Source organism: Lontra canadensis, unplaced genomic scaffold (genome assembly GCF_010015895.1).
Source record: "Lontra canadensis isolate GAN:19392208 unplaced genomic scaffold, GSC_riverotter_1.0 scaffold152, whole genome shotgun sequence".
Lineage (NCBI taxonomy): Eukaryota > Metazoa > Chordata > Mammalia > Carnivora > Mustelidae > Lontra > Lontra canadensis.
In genome coordinates, this window is record NW_022631146.1 from 901,905 (window position 1) to 910,798 (window position 8,894).

Sequence of the window (8,894 nt, forward strand, 5' to 3'; positions counted from 1 at the left end):
AGAGTACTATGCTAAATGAAAAAAAAAAAAAAACAGTCAGAGAAAGACAAATACCATATGACTTCACTCATACGTGCAGTTAAGAATCAAAACAAATCAGGAAATGGAGAAAAAAGTGAGAGAGAGAGAAAGGCAAGCCACAAAACAGTCTCTTAACTACAGAGAGCAAACTGAGGGCTACCAGAGGAGAGGTGATGGGTATTAAGCAGACACATTTTCTTATGAGCACTACATGTTATATGGATGTGTTGAATCACTTTATTGTACACCTGAGACGAGTGTTACAGTGTATGTTAGCTAACTGAAATTTTTACAAAATTTTAAAATATACATGCCCCCGTATGTTTATTGCAGGATAATTTACAATAGCCAAGCTGTGGACACAACCCAAATATTCATTAATAAATGGTAAAAATGCAGTATATGCACATAATGAAATATTTTTATCCATAAAACTTGAATGTGATGTTGGCTCTCTGCTCCTCCTCGTTTGACAGACAGCCACATCTTCTTATGCAGTGCTGGTCATGTCCCTGAGACACAATGGTGAAGGTCAGAGTGAACAGATTTGGCTATATTTTGCACCTGGTCACAGGTCTGCTTTTAATTATGGCAAAGTGGATATTATTCCCATCAGTGACCCTTTCATTGACCTCAACTACATAGTCTACATGTTCCAGTATGATTCTACCCATGGCAAATTCCACGGCACTGTCAAGGCTGAGAACAGGAAACTTGTCTTCAATGGAAAGTCCATCCCCATCTTCCAGAAGTGAGATCCCACCAGCATTAAATGGGGTGATGCTGGTGCTGAGTATGTTGTGGAGTTCACTGGGCTTTTCACCACCATGGAGAATTCTGGGGCTAACTTGAAGGGCAGGGCCAAGTGGGTCATCATCTCTGCTGATGCCCACATGTTCATGATGGATGTGAACCATAAGTATGACAACTCACTCAAGATTGTCATTAATGTCTCCTGCACCACCTACCACTTGTATCCTCTGGCCAAGGACATCTATAACAACTTTGGCATTGTGGAGGAACTCATGACCACCATCCATGCCATCACTGTCACCCAGAAGACCATGGATGGCCCCTCTGGGAAGCTGTGGCATGATGGCTGAGGGGCTGCCCAGAACATCATCCCTGCTTCTACTGACATGGCCAGGGCTGTAGGGAAGTTCATTCCTGAGCAGAATGGGAAGCTCACTGGCATGGACCAAAATGACCTTCTTGGATCTGACCTGCCCCCTGAAGAAAGCTTTGAAATATGATGGCATCTAGATGGTTGTGAAGCAGACATTAGAGGGCCCCCTCAAGGGAATCCTCAGGTACACTGAAGACCAGGTTGTTTCCTATGACTTTCATAGTGACACCCACTCTTCCACCTTTGATGCCAGGGCTGGCTTTGTTCTCAATGATCACATTGTCAAGCCCATTTCCTGGTATGACAATAAATTGACTACAGCAACTGGGTGGTAGACCTTATGGCCATGTGTCATCCAAGTAGTAAGCTCCCCCTGGACTACTAGCCCCAGTGAGAGCAAGAGGAAAAGAGAGGCCCACAACTTCAGGGGAGTCTCTGCCCTAACTTAACCCCTGAAAACAGAGAATCTGCCAACCTTCACTGTTTCCATCCCAAACCCCCTGAAGAAGGGGAGGGGCTTGGGGAGCCCTATCATGTAGTGTACCATCAATAAAGTATACTGTACCTAGGCCAAAGAAAAAAAAAATAGTGATCTTGCCATTTGTTCAACATTGGTGAACCTAGAGTGTCTGATGCTAAGTGAAGTAAATTAAAGACAAATACCATATGAATTCACATATATGTGCAATCCAAAAAAATCAATTAAATAACCAAAAAAAAAGCAGAATCAGACCTTTATATATGAGAACAAACTGATAGTTTCCAGAGAGGAGACTGGTGGGGGGATGGGAAAAATTGGTGAAGAGGATTGGGAGATACAGGCTTCCTGTTAAAGAATAAATGAATCATGGGGGAAAAATGCACAGCATAGAGCCTGTAATCAGTGGTATCATAATCATGTTGTATGCTGATAAATGATAGTTAGACTTGTGGGGAGCAATGCATAATGTATAGACATGTCAAATACTGGTCCACAAAGATACAAGATGAACTTTACTAATGTTGCTTCTGTGCTAGAGGTCAGGTAATAGTAGTAACTTCTTCTGAGAGTGTGTGTTTTCCTGTTGAAGAAAATAGATGAAGAAATAGAAATTGCAAAAAGGGATGCATATTCTTTTGATCAGAAAATGATTATTAAAAAGACTTGGACTATAATTATAAAAATATGTAAAATTTAGTAAAGGGATATTTTGGAACTGTTTTCTTGTTAAATCATAGTAAAAATAGATATTTTTTAAATTTTCTATTAATTCTAAACTAAAACATTTTAATAAAACTCTAATTAAGATTTTATTAGCAGCTCCTTGTGATCTTATTATTGTTTATAAACAGCATCTGAATTTGAATATTAGATTGTCAAGTGAATAGTCACAATTAAATATCACCTTTGGGATGCCTGGGTGGCTCAGTTGGTTAAGCGGCTGCCTTTCGCTCAGGTCACAATCCCAGCGTCCTGGGATCAAGTCCCACATCGGGCTCCTTGCTTGGCAGGGAGACTGCCTCTCCCTCTGCCTCTGCCTGCCACTCTGCCTGGGCTCACTCGCTCTTTCTGACAAATAAATAAATAAAATATTTAAAAATAAATCAAATAAAAAATAAAATAAAAATCACCCTTAATTATATTGTTACAATTTAGAATCTAATTGACATAGATTTTCAAATACATAGCAAAGAAATATTTACTTGATAAATTTTGCAGAATGATTCAATTAATGTGTTTCAACCATGCAAAGAATTAATATCCTTAAATGTAACCTGGACTGAAAAGTTAAAAAAAAACCCTGAAACAATATTAAAATTAATAGATATTGGGAACACAGAGATATTGCAATGTCTGAAAGTCTCATTTTTGATGGAGTCTTTGCCTGGTTTTGGGATCAAGAGAGCACAGCAAACTAAATATTTACCTGTAATTTGATTGTAAAATATGCAAAAGACAAAGTAGTAAAAAATTATATTTTATTATATCAAAATGAGCAATAGGTATTTACCTATTATCTTCCAAACAACATTATATTACTTTAATGGTGCTCTATACAGAACTCTCAAAGACATATGCAAATCTATTGTCTTTTTTCATATTAAATTATTATTTATTGACAATCTTATAAAATTTATATTTTATCCATAAGTATATAACTTCCACATCCAAATATATTTCACAGAAATAAAAATCTCTTCTTTTAATTTCCTTACTTCATACCTCATTAGACTACAATTTGGTTAGAACTCATGAATTGACATTATTTTTGAAAATAGAGAAATTCTGGTGCTGGCCCTGAAGAAGTAAGGCAACATGCCTTCTACACCTGCAAGAAAATAAATCTGCTAACAGCCACATAGTTTTGGAAGAGGATTCCATGCCACAGATTGGAACTCAGCCTAGCCAAAATTGAGTTCAGCCTTGTGAAACCTAAAGTATAGGATCCAACTAAGTTGTGGGCACACTTTTAACACATGGAAAACTTTTACTTATGATTTTATATATTTGTGGTTTAAGCCATTAGTTTATGGCAATTTGTTGGACTTTAATACATATATACAGTATATAATCTATGATTTCTGTTTAATTAAAAGTTGTATCACAACCTAAATTTCCTATGTCTTAATATTTAGGTCACTTTTTAGAGAGGTTAGGCTTACTTCTTTACTTTGACAATCTTATTTACTAATAGTATTGTAAAATTCTCTTTTTTGTGATCTCAGATTTATAAAAACTTAACATAACATCATAACATAACATAACATAACATAACATAACATAAAACATAACATAGCATAGCATAACATAACATAACATAACAGTAAATAAATTGTCTAGTTGCCAAATTGATTTTTTTTTCCATCATAGTGGTAACACATTCTTTCTTTCTTTCTTACTTGCTCTTTCTTTCTTTCTTTTCTTTCATTTTTTAAATCTATGTTCAGTTAGCCAGCATATAGTACATCATTAGTTTTTGATGTAGTGTTCCACAATTCATTAGTTGCATATAACTCCCAATTCTCATCATAAAATATTTTTTAATTTCATCCAATTTCACAAATCTCATAAATATTAAGAATGAGAGCAATGTATACCCCTACATACAGAAATCAAGATGTGACAGCAATGCAATATCTTAAAAATAGAATAAGAAAACACTTATATGTTGCTCTCATTTTTTAAAAAAATTATTTATTTGACAGAGAGAGGGATCACAAGTAGGCAGAGGCAGGCAGAGAGAGAAGGGGAAGCAAGCTACCTGCTGAGCACAGAGCCAAGTGCAGGGCCTGATCTCAGGAACCGGAGATCATGACCTGAGCTGAAGGCAGAGGTTTAACCCACTGAGCTGCTCAGGCGCCCTTGTTGCTCTCATTTTTATGACTATTTTTGCCAAAATTTTATTATATTCTTTACTGCTTTCAAAACATTGGATTTTTGTTTATTTATTTTTATTTTTATGTTATTGCATATAAGACCAGTGCTCATTGGCTTTTTAAATTCTCTTTATGTTATTTCTGTTTTCCCAGTTACTTTTCATTCTTATGTTTATAATATTTCTTTTGAAACTAAGTATTTGCTTTATTGCTGACATGAAAGTTGATAATATTCAACATTTGGTATTGCTAGACTTTTATATTTTTAAAGATTTTATTTATTTATTTGAGAAAGAGAGAATGAGGGGGAGGGCCAAAAGGAGAGGGAGAAGAAAACTTGCATGAAGCAGGGATCCCAACACGGTGTTCAATCCCAGGACCTTGGGATGATGACCCAAGTCGATGTTAGATGCTCAATGCACTGGGCTTCCCAGGTAATCCTGGTATTCATACAATTTTAGAGCAATAATTATATGCACCATATAAGTAGTGTTATATAACAGTGCTTCATATCAATCAAATAAAATGTTATTATTTTTGTTCTGAGACCTTCTTTACTTTTAGTTCTAATGAAAATATATTTATTTGATTAACTTATAGATACAAATATGATAGAATAATAGATGATAGACATATAGTTGATAGGTAGATAAATAATACATAGAGATGGATGTTAACTCCATAGAATCACTACAACACACTGTAAAAATTTAAAGTTTTTGAAAAAAATATTTTGTTTATTTATTACTTGAAAGAGAGAGGGAGAGGGAGAGAGCGTGAAAGGACATAAGCTATAGGAGTCAAGGAGGAAGGGAGAGAAAGATCTCAAGCAGACTCAGGGCTGAGAGCAGAGTCCAAAGTGGCACTGAATCTCATGACCCTGAGATCATGACCTGAATTGAAATCAAGAGTTGAATGCTTAACCAACTAAGCCACCCAGGTGCCCCTTAGTTCATAAATTTTTTATGCTATTTTTATCATCTATATATTTTCTGATCAATTTTTATTGCAGAGCATTTCTACTTTTTCATTTGTCTCAAGCATATTTATAATTGGTTTGTCAATCATTGTTGTGATGACAGAGTTAAGTGCTTTGTCACATAATTCTAACATTTCCATCATTTTATTATTGGTATCTCTTTATTGTCTTTTCTTAGTTTTGGGATTTTCATTGTTATTGGTGTTATGAGTGAGTTGTTAATTTAAAGCTGGACATTGAATTATAATAGCATAAGATACATGTATTTTATGTAAAATCTTGTGTTTTAGCATAAGTCCTCTGATATTGGTCAGATGGGTAAAATTGCAGTGTGATCTTGTTCTTGATAGTTAAAAGTAGAAACCTTCATACTGTGTTTGATTTCTATTAACATCTGGATGAGGGTGGAAGGTGATGCTTATTAATACTGGGAAGGAAATTCCAGGAGATGTATATATATATGTATATGTATATACATATATATATATATATATATATATATGTATATACACACACACACACACACACACACACATAGGTGCACACATAATGATATTATTTAATTGAAAATGTTACTGTAGGGTAGAATGGGACTGAATATACCATTCCATGTATTCAAAGTACTTACTGGCACATATTTTATTTGACAGATATAAGTATATACGTAAGTTATAAATTCAGTATAGAAATAAAATTTTCTTAGGATTCATGACATTAAAAGAATTATTTTTACAATGGAAAAAACTAGGACCAGAGAGTGAAAAGTGAAAGGACATGTACTAAGTTAAACACAGTGATTTAAATGTTTATTAAAAAAAGGTACGTTTTTGTCTTTTTCAATTATACAATCTCGACTTCACGTTTCCCTTCAATTTGTATCAAATGTATTCAGTTTTTATAGATTTTAATAGCATCACAATTAGGACATAAGAGAAATTATTATATCTATATCACAAAAGTTCAAGTTTAAGAAGTATTTTATATCAAAGCAGATTTTCCAAGTGTGGAGAAAACAATACAAAGCATTATGAAAATAGATGGTAAGCAAAACTAATTAAAGCCAGATTCCTTTGCACCCTCAAAAACATATAGAAGCTTAATATTTAACTTGTCATGTAGTTTAGGACATATAAATCTTTTTCCTCTTGATTAAAATTTAATATTAAATAAAGCACACTGCAGTCTATTTGTTGTATTCCTCCTTGCAGAGGACTGGTAATACATTTCCAATGATCTGGGAAAAGACAAAAGCAAAAAAGCAAGAGCATGAGTTGTCAGATATTCATGCCAGGGCTACATGCCACTGATTACCACCAGTTAATAGTTTTCATACAGAAATACACTCATAGTCCTGAAGGGAATCTTGCTTCTCTGTAGGTCCATAGTTTTTCCAAAGGGTGATACACAATAAATGGAAAAGCATTTTATGTTCTTTGAAAATATAAGAGGAAGACTTCAAACAGGAATATCATTATTTTCTCCCTCATACTATGGATAGCAGAAGACCTATCGAGACAAAGAAGACATTGGGAATCAGCAGAACCCTAGAATTTTGAAACATAGCAGTTAAGCTTGAACTTCAGGGATTCATAAATTTGTAGGAACATCAATAGAAAAAAAAAGCCTCCATAGGCTACATATGACCAGAAAGGTAGAGAAATGCATTTTCTATAAATAAGTGGATTTCAAACAATTAGCTAATACATACAGATAGAGCATACACACACACACACACACACACACACACACATTTACTTTGTAGTAAACATTTTAATTGCTTCAAGATTCCCCTCCTCAAAATGATCCAAGTTAGACAGAAGGTCATAGTCTTTGTCTACACAGCAGTACCTATGAAGTGCTATGTCTGATCTAGTCTTTGTAAAAATTATTATCCCAATGGACATCATTATGAATCAAAGGTATGTATTATTTTCTTAACCTGGGCATGAAATTAAATTTAAATCATATTTATTATCACACAAAGAAAACCTCATTAAGCATCCTTGCCAGAAATCTCAGATCTAAAAAAAAAAAAAAAAAGACACTGATGGTTCAATTATATAGAGAGCAAAACTTGGTAATTAAAAACAAAACTGCATAGCAAATAGATACATCTATTTCATCAAATTTTTAAAACTTCTTAAGCCTGTATTATCTTATATAATATGGTGATAACACCAGTATTCAATGGAGTATGTTGATGTAGGGTGTAAATAGGATCAAAATATAATACTCAAAGTAACAAGATAGTGCCAGGCACACCCTTGAATTTAATCAATATTATTATGTACTATTAGCAATAAACCCAGTTTAGAGATGAAAGTTTCACTGAAATCAAGCCTGGTGGTGGGTATTAAAGAGGGTATGTATTGCGTGAAGCACTGGGTGTGATGCATAAACAATGAATCTTGGAACACTGAAAAAAATAAAATAAAAGTAATATAAAGGAATAAATAAATAAATAAATAAATAATCCTCAAAAAAAAAGAAAAAAACCTCCACAAAAAACAAATTCAAACTCTCTATTTTTGTGGTAGAAAGATCTAGGACCAGAGAGAGAAAAAAAATGTCCTCAATGAGAAAGTTAATTAATTACAGTGCTTGTTGTGGGACCATCCTATGTCAATTATACCACCCTGACTTCATGCTTTCCTTTAACTTTTGTCGATTGTATTTCATCTTTAGTTGTTGCAATATGGTTAACAAACAGGACATTGAAAGAAGCATTAGAAAAATATTTTTTTCTACATCACAAAAATTCAGATTCTAAATGTGTCCTCTCAGAAGGTAGTTCCAGGGCATAATCTTAGAAATAAAATTTGCAAATTTCTGACTTCTAGTCTGGTGCTGGGTATTAAGGAAGGCACGTATTGCATGGAACACTGGCTATGGTGCATAAAGAATGAACCTTGGAACATTGAAAAAATGAAATTAAATTTAAAAAATAAAGAAACAAAACAAAACAAAACAAAAAGTTCTGACTTCTAGGGGATTTCCAAAAAGTAATTCTAAAATGATGTTATATTTCTGCATATTTTGGAAAAGCTTACTAACCTCTTACTCAGCAGTGTAGTCTGATTGGCAAAAAAGAGTCACTATATTTACATTATAGTGAGACAGCTACCTTAACTGCCAAACAACAGAGCAGAAATTTGACTTCTTCAATCTCAAATTTTATCAGCTTCAAGAAAATCATCAATAGGAGATATCAGTTTAAAGTAATCTTTATATCAAATTCTACATTATTTGCTATTATGCTATATGCATTCATAATATATTTATAATATGCCTCAATAAAATAAAAATAAATTAAAATATATTAATCCTTACTTGAGGAGATACATTACTAAATGCCTAGATAACTTTCTTGCATTGAATTAGGAATCACTTTTCTTACATTCATATTGATGC

At 33.6% G+C, this 8,894-nt stretch overlaps 1 pseudogene; it reads left to right on the forward strand.

The window, feature by feature from the left end:
* Positions 1–543: 543 nt before the first annotated feature.
* LOC116859260 lies at positions 544–1,532 on the forward strand (annotated as a pseudogene).
* Positions 1,533–8,894: the final 7,362 nt, after the last annotated feature.